Source organism: Hyla sarda, unplaced genomic scaffold (genome assembly GCF_029499605.1).
Source record: "Hyla sarda isolate aHylSar1 unplaced genomic scaffold, aHylSar1.hap1 scaffold_3344, whole genome shotgun sequence".
Taxonomy (NCBI): domain Eukaryota; kingdom Metazoa; phylum Chordata; class Amphibia; order Anura; family Hylidae; genus Hyla; species Hyla sarda.
Window position 1 is genome coordinate 1 of NW_026610092.1, and position 18,887 is coordinate 18,887.

At 46.3% G+C, this 18,887-nt stretch overlaps 8 non-coding genes across 8 annotated transcripts; all 8 read left to right on the forward strand.

Annotated features, from left to right (window-relative positions):
• Nucleotides 1-612: 612 nt before the first annotated feature.
• On the forward strand, nt 613-804 carry LOC130330328 (U2 spliceosomal RNA). Its single transcript, XR_008873501.1, has one exon. It is a non-coding gene; the product is annotated as a U2 spliceosomal RNA (small nuclear RNA).
• Nucleotides 805-2,895: 2,091 nt separating this feature from the next.
• On the forward strand, nt 2,896-3,086 carry LOC130330325 (U2 spliceosomal RNA). Its single transcript, XR_008873498.1, has one exon. It is a non-coding gene; the product is annotated as a U2 spliceosomal RNA (small nuclear RNA).
• A 2,092-nt stretch (nt 3,087-5,178) lies between these two features.
• Nucleotides 5,179-5,369, forward strand: LOC130330329 (U2 spliceosomal RNA). Its single transcript, XR_008873502.1, has one exon. It is a non-coding gene; the product is annotated as a U2 spliceosomal RNA (small nuclear RNA).
• Nucleotides 5,370-7,467: 2,098 nt separating this feature from the next.
• On the forward strand, nt 7,468-7,658 carry LOC130330326 (U2 spliceosomal RNA). Its single transcript, XR_008873499.1, has one exon. It is a non-coding gene; the product is annotated as a U2 spliceosomal RNA (small nuclear RNA).
• A 2,092-nt stretch (nt 7,659-9,750) lies between these two features.
• Nucleotides 9,751-9,941, forward strand: LOC130330330 (U2 spliceosomal RNA). The gene has a single exon (XR_008873503.1). It is a non-coding gene; the product is annotated as a U2 spliceosomal RNA (small nuclear RNA).
• A 2,082-nt stretch (nt 9,942-12,023) lies between these two features.
• On the forward strand, nt 12,024-12,214 carry LOC130330327 (U2 spliceosomal RNA). Its single transcript, XR_008873500.1, has one exon. It is a non-coding gene; the product is annotated as a U2 spliceosomal RNA (small nuclear RNA).
• A 2,101-nt stretch (nt 12,215-14,315) lies between these two features.
• On the forward strand, nt 14,316-14,506 carry LOC130330331 (U2 spliceosomal RNA). The gene has a single exon (XR_008873504.1). It is a non-coding gene; the product is annotated as a U2 spliceosomal RNA (small nuclear RNA).
• A 2,098-nt stretch (nt 14,507-16,604) lies between these two features.
• Nucleotides 16,605-16,795, forward strand: LOC130330333 (U2 spliceosomal RNA). The gene has a single exon (XR_008873505.1). It is a non-coding gene; the product is annotated as a U2 spliceosomal RNA (small nuclear RNA).
• The last annotated feature ends 2,092 nt before the right edge of the window (nt 16,796-18,887 follow it).

Below are 18,887 nucleotides of genomic sequence, written 5' to 3' on the forward strand. Positions count from 1 at the left end.
TCACTTCCACAGGCCTTGCAGAGTGTAAACAACAACAACCCAGCTTTGTTGTGTATGTAACCATAGGGATTTGTGATGTCACCTAGAACCTTCACAGCAGCGACAGCTTTATGAGGAGCATCAGCACTGCTCTGCCTGAGCAGAACCATCACCGCCATAGGTTGTCAAATAACCCGGATTTAACCCACACAGGTAAGTCCAATGGGGGTGCAGGCATGTCCTCTATGCTTACAGCTTCCCGTGGGTGTTGGTTTGATACCGTTTGGGGACAGCCAAGGAGGCATCTGCAGGCAACAAAGGTAGGTGTGTGCTTGTGTGTGTGTTTCCTATGCAGATCCTAAGCCCAGTGTCACATGCAAGTAGGAGGAGTAAGAAGGGTTCCTGGCAAATCCGGGTTATGGATTGCATTTAAAAAGGCCCCGTGGGAGTGCAATGGGCCCCTGTCTTGCTGCTTAGCAATAATGGTATGGGTTTAGGTTCTGCTGTGTGTACTGGTGGTTGACTGCCCCCCAGCCCAGAGTGTGCATGGAAAATTGTCTGGCAGCCTCCCTGACAGCAAGCAGTGATAGTGCCCATGAAGGGGACCTTGTTGGGCCCGCCCCTTTCACGGTTATCGCTTCTCGGCCTTTTGGCTAAGATCAAGTGTAGTATCTGTTCTTATCAGTTTAATATCTGATACGTCCCCTATCTGGGGACCATATATTAAAATGGATTTTTGAGAACGGGGGCCGATTTCGAAGCTTGCTTCCGTCGCCCTATGCATTGACCCGATATGGCAGTATCTTCGGGTACAGTGCACCACCCCCTTACAGGGTTAAAAAGAAAGATTCCTACTTTCATTGCTACCTGCTTGCTGGCTAGCCAGCTAGCCAGCCCTGTGGGCCTTGCTGCTGCTGCAGCCAAAAAACAAAAGGTGGTGCTGCTGCTGCTTCTGCTGCTTCTGCTTCTGCTTGTGTCTGGCCCCTGTTGGAGCGTCCAGGCACAGGACTTCTGCTGCTGCTGACTAAATGGCCTCCTTAATTGGATCATTTGAGTAGCCAGCACACCTGTGCAGGTAGGGCATGACATGATAGGGCAGCTGCCTTGATAGCGGGGTGGGTGCTGAATGTTCCTAATTGACAAAATAAGATTAATGCTTATGAAGAAATATAAAATCTCATCCCTTCCCCAATATCGCGCCACACCCCTACCCCTTAATTCCCTGGTTGAACGTGATGGACATATGTCTTTTTTCGACCGTACTAACTATGTAACTATGTAACATAACATGGGGGGGGGGGGGGGGTCTCCTGGCTGTTCACACAGGTGTGTCATTGCTGTACATTGACCATGCATTGCTTCTGTGGTATTGCAAAGGCAAAGACAAATGCTTCCAGCCATCCATTGCACTAATGGATTGGTCATCAGCTGGCTGTCTATGTCCCGCATCAATATAGACCAAAGTACAGAGGGTTAGGCTATGCTATTGTGCACCTACCTGATGCATCAGAAGGTGCGAGGCCCTTGCTAAATTCTGTGCACAGACTTTGAGATCTATGCTTTAGACTGTATCTAAACCTGCTCCAACATGGACTGACATTCTGGCCTACTTTCAGCCGATGCGACTTGTCTGTCGCTGAACAGTCGCTTTTTATGTATTCAGCACCTATGTATAATGTTGTAAAAATGCTCTAGAAGCTAAAGTCGCAGAAATGTCACACATATTTGGCCTGCAACTTTCTGTGCGACAAATTCAGACAGGAAAAATCAGTATAAATCCTTAGAAAATTATCCCCCAGTGTCTCCATCTGCTGGCGGTATTGAATAAGCATTGCTGCACTGATGGGGTATGCATTAGACGAAAAAAAAGAAGAAAAAGAAGAATAATACGCCCAGAAAAGAGGCGAAAAGGAGAAAAACGTAAAAAAACGTGAAAAAAAAGTAAGAGGAAGAGAAGGGAAAAAAAGGTGGAAATGGGTTTAAAAGTGATTTCGGCGGAGAAATATATATATATATATATATATATATATATATATATATATATGCGCACACACACACATAGATATAAACGTATTCTCCGTTGAGATATTGCAGCCGCTGCTGTGTCCAGGCCCAGGAGCCTTAGCACTGTGCTGTGATGTCACTCAATACCACTGACATCACTAGGTGTAAACAACATCTCTCCTTTGCTGTGTATGTGACTATGGAGCTGTTTGGTGATGTCGTCTATTACGGCCTTCATAGAAGCAACAGGAGATTGTTGCATCCATCTTGAACCCTCAGAACTACAGTGCTATGATGTCACTCACTTCCACAGGCCTTGCAGAGTGTAAACAACAACAACCCAGCTTTGTTGTGTATGTAACCAAAGGGATTTGTGATGTCACCTAGAACCTTCACAGCAGCGACAGCTTTATGAGGAGCATCAGCACTGCTCTGCCTGAGCAGAACCATCACCGCCATAGGTTGTCAAATAACCCGGATTTAACCCACACAGGTAAGTCCAATGGGGTGCAGGCATGTCCTCTATGCTTACAGCTTCCCGTGGGTGTTGGTTTGATACCGTTTGGGGACAGCCAAGGAGGCATCTGCAGGCAACAAAGGTAGGTGTGTGCTTGTGTGTGTGTTTCCTATGCAGATCCTAAGCCCAGTGTCACATGCAAGTAGGAGGAGTAAGAAGGGTTCCTGGCAAATCCGGGTTATGGATTGCATTTAAAAAGGCCCCGTGGGAGTGCAATGGGCCCCTGTCTTGCTGCTTAGCAATAATGGTATGGGTTTAGGTTCTGCTGTGTGTACTGGTGGTTGACTGCCCCCCAGCCCAGAGTGTGCATGGAAAATTGTCTGGCAGCCTCCCTGACAGCAAGCAGTGATAGTGCCCATGAAGGGGACCTTGTTGGGCCCGCCCCTTTCACGGTTATCGCTTCTCGGCCTTTTGGCTAAGATCAAGTGTAGTATCTGTTCTTATCAGTTTAATATCTGATACGTCCCCTATCTGGGGACCATATATTAAATGGATTTTTGAGAACGGGGGCCGATTTCGAAGCTTGCTTCCGTCGCCCTATGCATTGACCCGATATGGCAGTATCTTCGGGTACAGTGCACCACCCCCTTACAGGGTTAAAAAGAAAGATTCCTACTTTCATTGCTACCTGCTTGCTGGCTAGCCAGCTAGCCAGCCCTGTGGGCCTTGCTGCTGCTGCAGCCAAAAAACAAAAGGTGGTGCTGCTGCTGCTTCTGCTGCTTCTGCTTCTGCTTGTGTCTGGCCCCTGTTGGAGCGTCCAGGCACAGGACTTCTGCTGCTGCTGACTAAATGGCCTCCTTAATTGGATCATTTGAGTAGCCAGCACACCTGTGCAGGTAGGGCATGACATGATAGGCAGCTGCCTTGATAGCGGGTGGGTGCTGAATGTTCCTAATTGACAAAATAAGATTAATGCTTATGAAGAAATATAAAATCTCATCCCTTCCCCAATATCGCGCCACACCCCTACCCCTTAATTCCCTGGTTGAACGTGATGGACATATGTCTTTTTTCGACCGTACTAACTATGTAACTATGTAACATAACATGGGGGGGGGGGGGGGTCTCCTGGCTGTTCACACAGGTGTGTCATTGCTGTACATTGACCATGCATTGCTTCTGTGGTATTGCAAAGGCAAAGACAAATGCTTCCAGCCATCCATTGCACTAATGGATTGGTCATCAGCTGGCTGTCTATGTCCCGCATCAATATAGACCAAAGTACAGAGGGTTAGGCTATGCTATTGTGCACCTACCTGATGCATCAGAAGGTGCGAGGCCCTTGCTAAATTCTGTGCACAGACTTTGAGATCTATGCTTTAGACTGTATCTAAACCTGCTCCAACATGGACTGACATTCTGGCCTACTTTCAGCCGATGCGACTTGTCTGTCGCTGAACAGTCGCTTTTTATGTATTCAGCACCTATGTATAATGTTGTAAAAATGCTCTAGAAGCTAAAGTCGCAGAAATGTCACACATATTTGGCCTGCAACTTTCTGTGCGACAAATTCAGACAGGAAAAATCAGTATAAATCCTTAGAAAATTATCCCCCAGTGTCTCCATCTGCTGGCGGTATTGAATAAGCATTGCTGCACTGATGGGGTATGCATTAGACGAAAAAAAAGAAGAAAAAGAAGAATAATACGCCCAGAAAAGAGGCGAAAAGGAGAAAAACGTAAAAAAACGTGAAAAAAAAGTAAGAGGAAGAGAAGGGAAAAAAAGGTGGAAATGGGTTTAAAAGTGATTTCGGCGGAGAAATATATATATATATATATATATATATATATATATATATATATATATGCGCACACACACACATAGATATAAACGTATTCTCCGTTGAGATATTGCAGCCGCTGCTGTGTCCAGGCCCAGGAGCCTTAGCACTGTGCTGTGATGTCACTCAATACCACTGACATCACTAGGTGTAAACAACATCTCTCCTTTGCTGTGTATGTGACTATGGAGCTGTTTGGTGATGTCGTCTATTACGGCCTTCATAGAAGCAACAGGAGATTGTTGCATCCATCTTGAACCCTCAGAACTACAGTGCTATGATGTCACTCACTTCCACAGGCCTTGCAGAGTGTAAACAACAACAACCCAGCTTTGTTGTGTATGTAACCATAGGGATTTGTGATGTCACCTAGAACCTTCACAGCAGCGACAGCTTTATGAGGAGCATCAGCACTGCTCTGCCTGAGCAGAACCATCACCGCCATAGGTTGTCAAATAACCCGGATTTAACCCACACAGGTAAGTCCAATGGGGTGCAGGCATGTCCTCTATGCTTACAGCTTCCCGTGGGTGTTGGTTTGATACCGTTTGGGGACAGCCAAGGAGGCATCTGCAGGCAACAAAGGTAGGTGTGTGCTTGTGTGTGTGTTTCCTATGCAGATCCTAAGCCCAGTGTCACATGCAAGTAGGAGGAGTAAGAAGGGTTCCTGGCAAATCCGGGTTATGGATTGCATTTAAAAAGGCCCCGTGGGAGTGCAATGGGCCCCTGTCTTGCTGCTTAGCAATAATGGTATGGGTTTAGGTTCTGCTGTGTGTACTGGTGGTTGACTGCCCCCCAGCCCAGAGTGTGCATGGAAAATTGTCTGGCAGCCTCCCTGACAGCAAGCAGTGATAGTGCCCATGAAGGGGACCTTGTTGGGCCCGCCCCTTTCACGGTTATCGCTTCTCGGCCTTTTGGCTAAGATCAAGTGTAGTATCTGTTCTTATCAGTTTAATATCTGATACGTCCCCTATCTGGGGACCATATATTAAATGGATTTTTGAGAACGGGGGCCGATTTCGAAGCTTGCTTCCGTCGCCCTATGCATTGACCCGATATGGCAGTATCTTCGGGTACAGTGCACCACCCCCTTACAGGGTTAAAAAGAAAGATTCCTACTTTCATTGCTACCTGCTTGCTGGCTAGCCAGCTAGCCAGCCCTGTGGGCCTTGCTGCTGCTGCAGCCAAAAAACAAAAGGTGGTGCTGCTGCTGCTTCTGCTGCTTCTGCTTCTGCTTGTGTCTGGCCCCTGTTGGAGCGTCCAGGCACAGGACTTCTGCTGCTGCTGACTAAATGGCCTCCTTAATTGGATCATTTGAGTAGCCAGCACACCTGTGCAGGTAGGGCATGACATGATAGGCAGCTGCCTTGATAGCGGGTGGGTGCTGAATGTTCCTAATTGACAAAATAAGATTAATGCTTATGAAGAAATATAAAATCTCATCCCTTCCCCAATATCGCGCCACACCCCTACCCCTTAATTCCCTGGTTGAACGTGATGGACATATGTCTTTTTTCGACCGTACTAACTATGTAACTATGTAACATAACATGGGGGGGGGGGGGGGGGGGGGTCTCCTGGCTGTTCACACAGGTGTGTCATTGCTGTACATTGACCATGCATTGCTTCTGTGGTATTGCAAAGGCAAAGACAAATGCTTCCAGCCATCCATTGCACTAATGGATTGGTCATCAGCTGGCTGTCTATGTCCCGCATCAATATAGACCAAAGTACAGAGGGTTAGGCTATGCTATTGTGCACCTACCTGATGCATCAGAAGGTGCGAGGCCCTTGCTAAATTCTGTGCACAGACTTTGAGATCTATGCTTTAGACTGTATCTAAACCTGCTCCAACATGGACTGACATTCTGGCCTACTTTCAGCCGATGCGACTTGTCTGTCGCTGAACAGTCGCTTTTTATGTATTCAGCACCTATGTATAATGTTGTAAAAATGCTCTAGAAGCTAAAGTCGCAGAAATGTCACACATATTTGGCCTGCAACTTTCTGTGCGACAAATTCAGACAGGAAAAATCAGTATAAATCCTTAGAAAATTATCCCCCAGTGTCTCCATCTGCTGGCGGTATTGAATAAGCATTGCTGCACTGATGGGGTATGCATTAGACGAAAAAAAAGAAGAAAAAGAAGAATAATACGCCCAGAAAAGAGGCGAAAAGGAGAAAAACGTAAAAAAACGTGAAAAAAAAGTAAGAGGAAGAGAAGGGAAAAAAAGGTGGAAATGGGTTTAAAAGTGATTTCGGCGGAGAAATATATATATATATATATATATATATATATATATATATATATATATGCGCACACACACACATAGATATAAACGTATTCTCCGTTGAGATATTGCAGCCGCTGCTGTGTCCAGGCCCAGGAGCCTTAGCACTGTGCTGTGATGTCACTCAATACCACTGACATCACTAGGTGTAAACAACATCTCTCCTTTGCTGTGTATGTGACTATGGAGCTGTTTGGTGATGTCGTCTATTACGGCCTTCATAGAAGCAACAGGAGATTGTTGCATCCATCTTGAACCCTCAGAACTACAGTGCTATGATGTCACTCACTTCCACAGGCCTTGCAGAGTGTAAACAACAACAACCCAGCTTTGTTGTGTATGTAACCAAAGGGATTTGTGATGTCACCTAGAACCTTCACAGCAGCGACAGCTTTATGAGGAGCATCAGCACTGCTCTGCCTGAGCAGAACCATCACCGCCATAGGTTGTCAAATAACCCGGATTTAACCCACACAGGTAAGTCCAATGGGGTGCAGGCATGTCCTCTATGCTTACAGCTTCCCGTGGGTGTTGGTTTGATACCGTTTGGGGACAGCCAAGGAGGCATCTGCAGGCAACAAAGGTAGGTGTGTGCTTGTGTGTGTGTTTCCTATGCAGATCCTAAGCCCAGTGTCACATGCAAGTAGGAGGAGTAAGAAGGGTTCCTGGCAAATCCGGGTTATGGATTGCATTTAAAAAGGCCCCGTGGGAGTGCAATGGGCCCCTGTCTTGCTGCTTAGCAATAATGGTATGGGTTTAGGTTCTGCTGTGTGTACTGGTGGTTGACTGCCCCCCAGCCCAGAGTGTGCATGGAAAATTGTCTGGCAGCCTCCCTGACAGCAAGCAGTGATAGTGCCCATGAAGGGGACCTTGTTGGGCCCGCCCCTTTCACGGTTATCGCTTCTCAGCCTTTTGGCTAAGATCAAGTGTAGTATCTGTTCTTATCAGTTTAATATCTGATACGTCCCCTATCTGGGGACCATATATTAAATGGATTTTTGAGAACGGGGGCCGATTTCGAAGCTTGCTTCCGTCGCCCTATGCATTGACCCGATATGGCAGTATCTTCGGGTACAGTGCACCACCCCCTTACAGGGTTAAAAAGAAAGATTCCTACTTTCATTGCTACCTGCTTGCTGGCTAGCCAGCTAGCCAGCCCTGTGGGCCTTGCTGCTGCTGCAGCCAAAAAACAAAAGGTGGTGCTGCTTCTGCTGCTTCTGCTTCTGCTTGTGTCTGGCCCCTGTTGGAGCGTCCAGGCACAGGACTTCTGCTGCTGCTGACTAAATGGCCTCCTTAATTGGATCATTTGAGTAGCCAGCACACCTGTGCAGGTAGGGCATGACATGATAGGCAGCTGCCTTGATAGCGGGTGGGTGCTGAATGTTCCTAATTGACAAAATAAGATTAATGCTTATGAAGAAATATAAAATCTCATCCCTTCCCCAATATCGCGCCACACCCCTACCCCTTAATTCCCTGGTTGAACGTGATGGACATATGTCTTTTTTCGACCGTACTAACTATGTAACTATGTAACATAACATGGGGGGGGGGGTTGGGGGGGGTCTCCTGGCTGTTCACACAGGTGTGTCATTGCTGTACATTGACCATGCATTGCTTCTGTGGTATTGCAAAGGCAAAGACAAATGCTTCCAGCCATCCATTGCACTAATGGATTGGTCATCAGCTGGCTGTCTATGTCCCGCATCAATATAGACCAAAGTACAGAGGGTTAGGCTATGCTATTGTGCACCTACCTGATGCATCAGAAGGTGCGAGGCCCTTGCTAAATTCTGTGCACAGACTTTGAGATCTATACTTTAGACTGTATCTAAACCTGCTCCAACATGGACTGACATTCTGGCCTACTTTCAGCCGATGCGACTTGTCTGTCGCTGAACAGTCGCTTTTTATGTATTCAGCACCTATGTATAATGTTGTAAAAATGCTCTAGAAGCTAAAGTCGCAGAAATGTCACACATATTTGGCCTGCAACTTTCTGTGCGACAAATTCAGACAGGAAAAATCAGTATAAATCCTTAGAAAATTATCCCCCAGTGTCTCCATCTGCTGGCGGTATTGAATAAGCATTGCTGCACTGATGGGGTATGCATTAGACGAAAAAAAAGAAGAAAAAGAAGAATAATACGCCCAGAAAAGAGGCGAAAAGGAGAAAAACGTAAAAAAACGTGAAAAAAAAGTAAGAGGAAGAGAAGGAAAAAAAAGGTGGAAATGGGTTTAAAAGTGATTTTGGCGGAGAAATATATATATATATATATATATATATATATATATATATATATATATGCGCACACACACACATAGATATAAACGTATTCTCCGTTGAGATATTGCAGCCGCTGCTGTGTCCAGGCCCAGGAGCCTTAGCACTGTGCTGTGATGTCACTCAATACCACTGACATCACTAGGTGTAAACAACATCTCTCCTTTGCTGTGTATGTGACTATGGAGCTGTTTGGTGATGTCGTCTATTATGGCCTTCATAGAAGCAACAGGAGATTGTTGCATCCATCTTGAACCCTCAGAACTACAGTGCTATGATGTCACTCACTTCCACAGGCCTTGCAGAGTGTAAACAACAACAACCCAGCTTTGTTGTGTATGTAACCAAAGGGATTTGTGATGTCACCTAGAACCTTCACAGCAGCGACAGCTTTATGAGGAGCATCAGCACTGCTCTGCCTGAGCAGAACCATCACCGCCATAGGTTGTCAAATAACCCGGATTTAACCCACACAGGTAAGTCCAATGGGGTGCAGGCATGTCCTCTATGCTTACAGCTTCCCGTGGGTGTTGGTTTGATACCGTTTGGGGACAGCCAAGGAGGCATCTGCAGGCAACAAAGGTAGGTGTGTGCTTGTGTGTGTGTTTCCTATGCAGATCCTAAGCCCAGTGTCACATGCAAGTAGGAGGAGTAAGAAGGGTTCCTGGCAAATCCGGGTTATGGATTGCATTTAAAAAGGCCCCGTGGGAGTGCAATGGGCCCCTGTCTTGCTGCTTAGCAATAATGGTATGGGTTTAGGTTCTGCTGTGTGTACTGGTGGTTGACTGCCCCCCAGCCCAGAGTGTGCATGGAAAATTGTCTGGCAGCCTCCCTGACAGCAAGCAGTGATAGTGCCCATGAAGGGGACCTTGTTGGGCCCGCCCCTTTCACGGTTATCGCTTCTCGGCCTTTTGGCTAAGATCAAGTGTAGTATCTGTTCTTATCAGTTTAATATCTGATACGTCCCCTATCTGGGGACCATATATTAAATGGATTTTTGAGAACGGGGGCCGATTTCGAAGCTTGCTTCCGTCGCCCTATGCATTGACCCGATATGGCAGTATCTTCGGGTACAGTGCACCACCCCCTTACAGGGTTAAAAAGAAAGATTCCTACTTTCATTGCTACCTGCTTGCTGGCTAGCCAGCTAGCCAGCCCTGTGGGCCTTGCTGCTGCTGCAGCCAAAAAACAAAAGGTGGTGCTGCTGCTGCTTCTGCTGCTTCTGCTTCTGCTTGTGTCTGGCCCCTGTTGGAGCGTCCAGGCACAGGACTTCTGCTGCTGCTGACTAAATGGCCTCCTTAATTGGATCATTTGAGTAGCCAGCACACCTGTGCAGGTAGGGCATGACATGATAGGCAGCTGCCTTGATAGCGGGTGGGTGCTGAATGTTCCTAATTGACAAAATAAGATTAATGCTTATGAAGAAATATAAAATCTCATCCCTTCCCCAATATCGCGCCACACCCCTACCCCTTAATTCCCTGGTTGAACGTGATGGACATATGTCTTTTTTCGACCGTACTAACTATGTAACTATGTAACATAACATGGGGGGGGGTCTCCTGGCTGTTCACACAGGTGTGTCATTGCTGTACATTGACCATGCATTGCTTCTGTGGTATTGCAAAGGCAAAGACAAATGCTTCCAGCCATCCATTGCACTAATGGATTGGTCATCAGCTGGCTGTCTATGTCCCGCATCAATATAGACCAAAGTACAGAGGGTTAGGCTATGCTATTGTGCACCTACCTGATGCATCAGAAGGTGCGAGGCCCTTGCTAAATTCTGTGCACAGACTTTGAGATCTATGCTTTAGACTGTATCTAAACCTGCTCCAACATGGACTGACATTCTGGCCTACTTTCAGCCGATGCGACTTGTCTGTCGCTGAACAGTCGCTTTTTATGTATTCAGCACCTATGTATAATGTTGTAAAAATGCTCTAGAAGCTAAAGTCGCAGAAATGTCACACATATTTGGCCTGCAACTTTCTGTGCGACAAATTCAGACAGGAAAAATCAGTATAAATCCTTAGAAAATTATCCCCCAGTGTCTCCATCTGCTGGCGGTATTGAATAAGCATTGCTGCACTGATGGGGTATGCATTAGACGAAAAAAAAGAAGAAAAAGAAGAATAATACGCCCAGAAAAGAGGCGAAAAGGAGAAAAACGTAAAAAAACGTGAAAAAAAAGTAAGAGGAAGAGAAGGGAAAAAAAGGTGGAAATGGGTTTAAAAGTGATTTCGGCGGAGAAATATATATATATATATATATATATATATATATATATATATATGCGCACACACACACATAGATATAAACGTATTCTCCGTTGAGATATTGCAGCCGCTGCTGTGTCCAGGCCCAGGAGCCTTAGCACTGTGCTGTGATGTCACTCAATACCACTGACATCACTAGGTGTAAACAACATCTCTCCTTTGCTGTGTATGTGACTATGGAGCTGTTTGGTGATGTCGTCTATTACGGCCTTCATAGAAGCAACAGGAGATTGTTGCATCCATCTTGAACCCTCAGAACTACAGTGCTATGATGTCACTCACTTCCACAGGCCTTGCAGAGTGTAAACAACAACAACCCAGCTTTGTTGTGTATGTAACCAAAGGGATTTGTGATGTCACCTAGAACCTTCACAGCAGCGACAGCTTTATGAGGAGCATCAGCACTGCTCTGCCTGAGCAGAACCATCACCGCCATAGGTTGTCAAATAACCCGGATTTAACCCACACAGGTAAGTCCAATGGGGTGCAGGCATGTCCTCTATGCTTACAGCTTCCCGTGGGTGTTGGTTTGATACCGTTTGGGGACAGCCAAGGAGGCATCTGCAGGCAACAAAGGTAGGTGTGTGCTTGTGTGTGTGTTTCCTATGCAGATCCTAAGCCCAGTGTCACATGCAAGTAGGAGGAGTAAGAAGGGTTCCTGGCAAATCCGGGTTATGGATTGCATTTAAAAAGGCCCCGTGGGAGTGCAATGGGCCCCTGTCTTGCTGCTTAGCAATAATGGTATGGGTTTAGGTTCTGCTGTGTGTACTGGTGGTTGACTGCCCCCCAGCCCAGAGTGTGCATGGAAAATTGTCTGGCAGCCTCCCTGACAGCAAGCAGTGATAGTGCCCATGAAGGGGACCTTGTTGGGCCCGCCCCTTTCACGGTTATCGCTTCTCAGCCTTTTGGCTAAGATCAAGTGTAGTATCTGTTCTTATCAGTTTAATATCTGATACGTCCCCTATCTGGGGACCATATATTAAATGGATTTTTGAGAACGGGGGCCGATTTCGAAGCTTGCTTCCGTCGCCCTATGCATTGACCCGATATGGCAGTATCTTCGGGTACAGTGCACCACCCCCTTACAGGGTTAAAAAGAAAGATTCCTACTTTCATTGCTACCTGCTTGCTGGCTAGCCAGCTAGCCAGCCCTGTGGGCCTTGCTGCTGCTGCAGCCAAAAAACAAAAGGTGGTGCTGCTGCTGCTTCTGCTGCTTCTGCTTCTGCTTGTGTCTGGCCCCTGTTGGAGCGTCCAGGCACAGGACTTCTGCTGCTGCTGACTAAATGGCCTCCTTAATTGGATCATTTGAGTAGCCAGCACACCTGTGCAGGTAGGGCATGACATGATAGGCAGCTGCCTTGATAGCGGGTGGGTGCTGAATGTTCCTAATTGACAAAATAAGATTAATGCTTATGAAGAAATATAAAATCTCATCCCTTCCCCAATATCGCGCCACACCCCTACCCCTTAATTCCCTGGTTGAACGTGATGGACATATGTCTTTTTTCGACCGTACTAACTATGTAACTATGTAACATAACATGGGGGGGGGGGGTTGGGGGGGGTCTCCTGGCTGTTCACACAGGTGTGTCATTGCTGTACATTGACCATGCATTGCTTCTGTGGTATTGCAAAGGCAAAGACAAATGCTTCCAGCCATCCATTGCACTAATGGATTGGTCATCAGCTGGCTGTCTATGTCCCGCATCAATATAGACCAAAGTACAGAGGGTTAGGCTATGCTATTGTGCACCTACCTGATGCATCAGAAGGTGCGAGGCCCTTGCTAAATTCTGTGCACAGACTTTGAGATCTATGCTTTAGACTGTATCTAAACCTGCTCCAACATGGACTGACATTCTGGCCTACTTTCAGCCGATGCGACTTGTCTGTCGCTGAACAGTCGCTTTTTATGTATTCAGCACCTATGTATAATGTTGTAAAAATGCTCTAGAAGCTAAAGTCGCAGAAATGTCACACATATTTGGCCTGCAACTTTCTGTGCGACAAATTCAGACAGGAAAAATCAGTATAAATCCTTAGAAAATTATCCCCCAGTGTCTCCATCTGCTGGCGGTATTGAATAAGCATTGCTGCACTGATGGGGTATGCATTAGACGAAAAAAAAGAAGAAAAAGAAGAATAATACGCCCAGAAAAGAGGCGAAAAGGAGAAAAACGTAAAAAAACGTGAAAAAAAAGTAAGAGGAAGAGAAGGGAAAAAAAGGTGGAAATGGGTTTAAAAGTGATTTTGGCGGAGAAATATATATATATATATATATATATATATATATATATATATATATATATGCGCACACACACACATAGATATAAACGTATTCTCCGTTGAGATATTGCAGCCGCTGCTGTGTCCAGGCCCAGGAGCCTTAGCACTGTGCTGTGATGTCACTCAATACCACTGACATCACTAGGTGTAAACAACATCTCTCCTTTGCTGTGTATGTGACTATGGAGCTGTTTGGTGATGTCGTCTATTACGGCCTTCATAGAAGCAACAGGAGATTGTTGCATCCATCTTGAACCCTCAGAACTACAGTGCTATGATGTCACTCACTTCCACAGGCCTTGCAGAGTGTAAACAACAACAACCCAGCTTTGTTGTGTATGTAACCAAAGGGATTTGTGATGTCACCTAGAACCTTCACAGCAGCGACAGCTTTATGAGGAGCATCAGCACTGCTCTGCCTGAGCAGAACCATCACCGCCATAGGTTGTCAAATAACCCGGATTTAACCCACACAGGTAAGTCCAATGGGGTGCAGGCATGTCCTCTATGCTTACAGCTTCCCGTGGGTGTTGGTTTGATACCGTTTGGGGACAGCCAAGGAGGCATCTGCAGGCAACAAAGGTAGGTGTGTGCTTGTGTGTGTGTTTCCTATGCAGATCCTAAGCCCAGTGTCACATGCAAGTAGGAGGAGTAAGAAGGGTTCCTGGCAAATCCGGGTTATGGATTGCATTTAAAAAGGCCCCGTGGGAGTGCAATGGGCCCCTGTCTTGCTGCTTAGCAATAATGGTATGGGTTTAGGTTCTGCTGTGTGTACTGGTGGTTGACTGCCCCCCAGCCCAGAGTGTGCATGGAAAATTGTCTGGCAGCCTCCCTGACAGCAAGCAGTGATAGTGCCCATGAAGGGGACCTTGTTGGGCCCGCCCCTTTCACGGTTATCGCTTCTCGGCCTTTTGGCTAAGATCAAGTGTAGTATCTGTTCTTATCAGTTTAATATCTGATACGTCCCCTATCTGGGGACCATATATTAAATGGATTTTTGAGAACGGGGGCCGATTTCGAAGCTTGCTTCCGTCGCCCTATGCATTGACCCGATATGGCAGTATCTTCGGGTACAGTGCACCACCCCCTTACAGGGTTAAAAAGAAAGATTCCTACTTTCATTGCTACCTGCTTGCTGGCTAGCCAGCTAGCCAGCCCTGTGGGCCTTGCTGCTGCTGCAGCCAAAAAACAAAAGGTGGTGCTGCTGCTGCTTCTGCTGCTTCTGCTTCTGCTTGTGTCTGGCCCCTGTTGGAGCGTCCAGGCACAGGACTTCTGCTGCTGCTGACTAAATGGCCTCCTTAATTGGATCATTTGAGTAGCCAGCACACCTGTGCAGGTAGGGCATGACATGATAGGCAGCTGCCTTGATAGCGGGTGGGTGCTGAATGTTCCTAATTGACAAAATAAGATTAATGCTTATGAAGAAATATAAAATCTCATCCCTTCCCCAATATCGCGCCACACCCCTACCCCTTAATTCCCTGGTTGAACGTGATGGACATATGTCTTTTTTCGACCGTACTAACTATGTAACTATGTAACATAACATGGGGGGGGGGGGGGGGGGGGGTCTCCTGGCTGTTCACACAGGTGTGTCATTGCTGTACATTGACCATGCATTGCTTCTGTGGTATTGCAAAGGCAAAGACAAATGCTTCCAGCCATCCATTGCACTAATGGATTGGTCATCAGCTGGCTGTCTATGTCCCGCATCAATATAGACCAAAGTACAGAGGGTTAGGCTATGCTATTGTGCACCTACCTGATGCATCAGAAGGTGCGAGGCCCTTGCTAAATTCTGTGCACAGACTTTGAGATCTATGCTTTAGACTGTATCTAAACCTGCTCCAACATGGACTGACATTCTGGCCTACTTTCAGCCGATGCGACTTGTCTGTCGCTGAACAGTCGCTTTTTATGTATTCAGCACCTATGTATAATGTTGTAAAAATGCTCTAGAAGCTAAAGTCGCAGAAATGTCACACATATTTGGCCTGCAACTTTCTGTGCGACAAATTCAGACAGGAAAAATCAGTATAAATCCTTAGAAAATTATCCCCCAGTGTCTCCATCTGCTGGCGGTATTGAATAAGCATTGCTGCACTGATGGGGTATGCATTAGACGAAAAAAAAGAAGAAAAAGAAGAATAATACGCCCAGAAAAGAGGCGAAAAGGAGAAAAACGTAAAAAAACGTGAAAAAAAAGTAAGAGGAAGAGAAGGGAAAAAAAGGTGGAAATGGGTTTAAAAGTGATTTCGGCGGAGAAATATATATATATATATATATATATATATATATATATATATATATATGCGCACACACACACATAGATATAAACGTATTCTCCGTTGAGATATTGCAGCCGCTGCTGTGTCCAGGCCCAGGAGCCTTAGCACTGTGCTGTGATGTCACTCAATACCACTGACATCACTAGGTGTAAACAACATCTCTCCTTTGCTGTGTATGTGACTATGGAGCTGTTTGGTGATGTCGTCTATTACGGCCTTCATAGAAGCAACAGGAGATTGTTGCATCCATCTTGAACCCTCAGAACTACAGTGCTATGATGTCACTCACTTCCACAGGCCTTGCAGAGTGTAAACAACAACAACCCAGCTTTGTTGTGTATGTAACCAAAGGGATTTGTGATGTCACCTAGAACCTTCACAGCAGCGACAGCTTTATGAGGAGCATCAGCACTGCTCTGCCTGAGCAGAACCATCACCGCCATAGGTTGTCAAATAACCCGGATTTAACCCACACAGGTAAGTCCAATGGGGTGCAGGCATGTCCTCTATGCTTACAGCTTCCCGTGGGTGTTGGTTTGATACCGTTTGGGGACAGCCAAGGAGGCATCTGCAGGCAACAAAGGTAGGTGTGTGCTTGTGTGTGTGTTTCCTATGCAGATCCTAAGCCCAGTGTCACATGCAAGTAGGAGGAGTAAGAAGGGTTCCTGGCAAATCCGGGTTATGGATTGCATTTAAAAAGGCCCCGTGGGAGTGCAATGGGCCCCTGTCTTGCTGCTTAGCAATAATGGTATGGGTTTAGGTTCTGCTGTGTGTACTGGTGGTTGACTGCCCCCCAGCCCAGAGTGTGCATGGAAAATTGTCTGGCAGCCTCCCTGACAGCAAGCAGTGATAGTGCCCATGAAGGGGACCTTGTTGGGCCCGCCCCTTTCACGGTTATCGCTTCTCGGCCTTTTGGCTAAGATCAAGTGTAGTATCTGTTCTTATCAGTTTAATATCTGATACGTCCCCTATCTGGGGACCATATATTAAATGGATTTTTGAGAACGGGGGCCGATTTCGAAGCTTGCTTCCGTCGCCCTATGCATTGACCCGATATGGCAGTATCTTCGGGTACAGTGCACCACCCCCTTACAGGGTTAAAAAAAAAAAGAAAGATTCCTACTTTCATTGCTACCTGCTTGCTGGCTAGCCAGCTAGCCAGCCCTGTGGGCCTTGCTGCTGCTGCAGCCAAAAAACAAAAGGTGGTGCTGCTGCTGCTTCTGCTGCTTCTGCTTCTGCTTGTGTCTGGCCCCTGTTGGAGCGTCCAGGCACAGGACTTCTGCTGCTGCTGACTAAATGGCCTCCTTAATTGGATCATTTGAGTAGCCAGCACACCTGTGCAGGTAGGGCATGACATGATAGGCAGCTGCCTTGATAGCGGGTGGGTGCTGAATGTTCCTAATTGACAAAATAAGATTAATGCTTATGAAGAAATATAAAATCTCATCCCTTCCCCAATATCGCGCCACACCCCTACCCCTTAATTCCCTGGTTGAACGTGATGGACATATGTCTTTTTTCGACCGTACTAACTATGTAACTATGTAACATAACATGGGGGGGGGGGGGGGGGGTCTCCTGGCTGTTCACACAGGTGTGTCATTGCTGTACATTGACCATGCATTGCTTCTGTGGTATTGCAAAGGCAAAGACAAATGCTTCCAGCCATCCATTGCACTAATGGATTGGTCATCAGCTGGCTGTCTATGTCCCGCATCAATATAGACCAAAGTACAGAGGGTTAGGCTATGCTATTGTGCACCTACCTGATGCATCAGAAGGTGCGAGGCCCTTGCTAAATTCTGTGCACAGACTTTGAGATCTATGCTTTAGACTGTATCTAAACCTGCTCCAACATGGACTGACATTCTGGCCTACTTTCAGCCGATGCGACTTGTCTGTCGCTGAACAGTCGCTTTTTATGTATTCAGCACCTATGTATAATGTTGTAAAAATGCTCTAGAAGCTAAAGTCGCAGAAATGTCACACATATTTGGCCTGCAACTTTCTGTGCGACAAATTCAGACAGGAAAAATCAGTATAAATCCTTAGAAAATTATCCCCCAGTGTCTCCATCTGCTGGCGGTATTGAATAAGCATTGCTGCACTGATGGGGTATGCATTAGACGAAAAAAAAGAAGAAAAAGAAGAATAATACGCCCAGAAAAGAGGCGAAAAGGAGAAAAACGTAAAAAAACGTGAAAAAAAAGTAAGAGGAAGAGAAGGGAAAAAAAGGTGGAAATGGGTTTAAAAGTGATTTCGGCGGAGAAATATATATATATATATATATATATATATATATATATATATATATGCGCACACACACACATATATATAAACGTATTCTCCGTTGAGATATTGCAGCCGCTGCTGTGTCCAGGCCCAGGAGCCTTAGCACTGTGCTGTGATGTCACTCAATACCACTGACATCACTAGGTGTAAACAACATCTCTCCTTTGCTGTGTATGTGACTATGGATGTTTGGTGATGTCGTCTATTACGGCCTTCATAGAAGCAACAGGAGATTGTTGCATCCATCTTGAACCCTCAGAACTACAGTGCTATGATGTCACTCACTTCCACAGGCCTTGCAGAGTGTAAACAACAACAACCCAGCTTTGTTGTGTAATGTACCAAAGGGATTTGTGATGTCACCTAGAACCTTCACAGCAGCGACAGCTTTATGAGGAGCATCAGCACTGCTCTGCCTGAGCAGAACCATCACCGCCATAGGTTGTCAAATAACCCGGATTTAACCCACACAGGTAAGTCCAATGGGGTGCAGGCATGTCCTCTATGCTTACAGCTTCCCGTGGGTGTTGGTTTGATACCGTTTGGGGACAGCCAAGGAGGCATCTGCAGGCAACAAAGGTAGGTGTGTGCTTGTGTGTGTGTTTCCTATGCAGATCCTAAGCCCAGTGTCACATGCAAGTAGGAGGAGTAAGAAGGGTTCCTGGCAAATCCGGGTTATGGATTGCATTTAAAAAGGCCCCGTGGGAGTGCAATGGGCCCCTGTCTTGCTGCTTAGCAATAATGGTATGGGTTTAGGTTCTGCTGTGTGTACTGGTGGTTGACTGCCCCCCAGCCCAGAGTGTGCATGGAAAATTGTCTGGCAGCCTCCTGACAGCAAGCAGTGATAGTGCCCATGAAGGGGACCTTGTTGGGCCCGCCCCCTTTCA